Consider the following 2,691-nt stretch of genomic DNA (forward strand, 5'->3'; position numbering starts at 1 on the left):
CCCTGTCTCAAAAAAAAAAAAGTTATCATTTATCATTGAGATGATAACTGGAAAATAATAGTAATTGTTATTATTATATAATGTTTGCTGTGATCATAGTATTTTTCTAACCTCTTTCTATATTATCTCATTAATACCCATAATAGACCTATGAGGTAGGTGTTGTTATTCTGTTTTCAGATGAGGAAACTGAGTAGTTAAGTAATTTACTCAAGGAGTTAGAGTATATAATTCTTTGAGCCAAGCTGAGCATGTGAGTAGGCTTTCTTGTATATTTTTACTCCTTGTATAGAAATATAATTCTGGATATAGGATTCACTGTAGTTTCCTTGACCAGACTGGGAGAAAAGGTAGGTAGACTGGGGATGGAGTAGGGTGGAAAATCTAATCGTGTAGGGACACTGCTCTAGTTCTCTGAAAATCAGAAGAAAAATTAGTACACAGAGACATTAGAGAGATCAGGAGCCAGTACACACAATTAACTATAGTTTTAACTGTAGCTGAAACTCCTATTGGGTGTGGTGGTGCACACCTGTAGTCCCAGCACTCGAGAAGCTGAGGCAGGAGGATTGCTGTGAGTTTGAGACCTGCCTGGGCTACATAGTAAGTACAAGGCCAGTCTGGACTACAAAGCAAGACCCTGTCTCAAAGAAAAAAAAAAAGAAAATCTCCTGAGCAAGAATCAGGCACTGGGTCAGGCATTTAGCTCAGTAGTTCCGCTGCCTGCCTTGCAAGCACAAGGTCCCAAGTTCGATCTCTGGTACCAAACAAAGAATCAGGCACTGGATAGTAACCTGAGCACAAAAGGAACAAGAAAATTGTCCATGACATTTTTCTGTTCTTTGGGTTCTTGTCTCATTGTTAGTGGTAGGTTCACCAATTGCCATGTTTAGAGGTTTACCGCAGTGGATCATGAACCTGTCTTGTTAGAAGGGCAAAGTAAAATGCAGAATTCAGATGCTCCTCTATACAGATGCTTCAGTAAAATCTCTTATAGTAAGATTTATTATCAAGACTACCTTCTTTGCTCAAGGGAAAAAAAAGACTATCTTAATTTAACAAAAGTCTTGAAATCTACTGTCAAACCCCTGAACTAACCAAGTGAATTTAAATAGAAACTTAACCTTTCAAAACTTCACTTCCTTACATTATTACCTTATCTGTGTGAAGAGACTTAATTGTTCTGTTCTGTTCCATTTTGTTTTGTTTTGTTTTTTAAGACAGAGTTTTGCTATGTAGTTCAGGCTGGCCTTGAACACACTGTGTAGGCCAGGCTGGCCTGGAACTTGTGGAGACCCTCTTGCCTCAGCCTCCCAAGTGCTGGGATTGTAGGCATGCACCACCACTCCCGGCTATATGAAGAGACTTGTACTGGACAGGAATCTAATAATAGATGAGATTTAACCTTGATTTGGGTCTTACTCTTGCCTACTTTTTAAACAAAGTACTTATATTTTGTGATGATTATGAAATTTTTAATTATGTTTATTAGTATTATAGCCTGAAAGGAGCAATATATTAAACAAGAGTTTAGAAAATGTGATATTTAGCCAGGTGTGGTGGTGCATGCCTGTACCCAGCATTTAGGAGGCTGAGCTAGAAGGATCGCTTTGAGTTCAAGGCCAACATGGGCTACAATAGTAAAACCCTATCTCAAATAGCAAAAACAAAACAAAACAAAATTTTGTTTTTTAAATTAGTTGTGGAACTTCAGTAGGCTAAAGTTCATACTGTAATTTTTAGGAAAATGGACTATAAGTGCTTGCTAAGAGAAACTGAAATCAGTTTTGTTTTTTGTTTTTGTACCGTGAATTGAACTCAGAACCTTGTGCTTGCCAGGCAGCCACATGCCACTGAGCTAAATCCCCTGAAATCTTTAACTATGTGCTGGCAAAGTGAACATGGATATTTTTTGTAAAATATGATAAAAGATAATGGCTAGTATTCATAACCTCTGCTTGATAGAATGAGAAAATAGAATCTTCCTTTTTACTACATTGTACTATAGTGATACAAAGTTATAGATTTTGGAGGTAGAAACACCTGGCTCCAAGTCCTTTTAATGCTACTTAATTTCTATAAGATCATAGTATCTCTTCAGTATACATATCAATAAAGTAAAAGAAATAACCTCATACAGGTTGTTTGAAGTGAATTATTATAATTTTTTTGTTGCAAAGAATAGAAATCTAATTCAGATCCTAAAAAGAGACTTTATATTTGGCTCGTTAACTGGAAGATTGGCTTCAGACATGGTTCACCTCAAGCAGCGTTGTCTCACGATTTAGACTTTCTCTTGGTACCAGGGATCAGGGTCCTTGTGCTTGTGAAACAGGCAGTGGAAATCCCCAGCCCCTCTTCCTCTTAACATTGCTTTCTTTCTGTTGATTTTACTCTCAGGAAGGCTTTTTCACCAGATGGCATTTCTAGGTTTGGTCTTTGTTATTACTAACTGTAGAGAAAGAACTGGAGCATATACCCTACCCTACAACATACATATATACATACATACTTAGATATGTATATGTGTGTGTACACACACACACACACACACACACACATTTCCATCTAGATAAGTCCCAGGGTCCCCTTCAAATCTTGTCCAGGGCCGGGGATTTAGCTCAGTGGTTCTGCTGCCTGCCTCACAAGCACAAGGACCTGAGTTCAATTCCGAGTATATAAAAAAAAAAA

General features: G+C 37.6%; 1 protein-coding gene across 2 annotated transcripts in view; it reads left to right on the forward strand.

Moving 5' to 3' along the window:
* Positions 1 to 2,691, forward strand: part of Nfatc3 (nuclear factor of activated T cells 3) — a 124,208-nt gene that overhangs the window by 89,906 nt on the left and 31,611 nt on the right. The window lies entirely within an intron of this gene.

The sequence above is a fragment of the Fukomys damarensis genome, unplaced genomic scaffold, assembly GCF_012274545.1.
Source record: "Fukomys damarensis isolate Sample0158 unplaced genomic scaffold, DMR_v1.0_HiC HiC_scaffold_32, whole genome shotgun sequence".
Taxonomy (NCBI): Eukaryota; Metazoa; Chordata; class Mammalia; order Rodentia; family Bathyergidae; genus Fukomys; species Fukomys damarensis.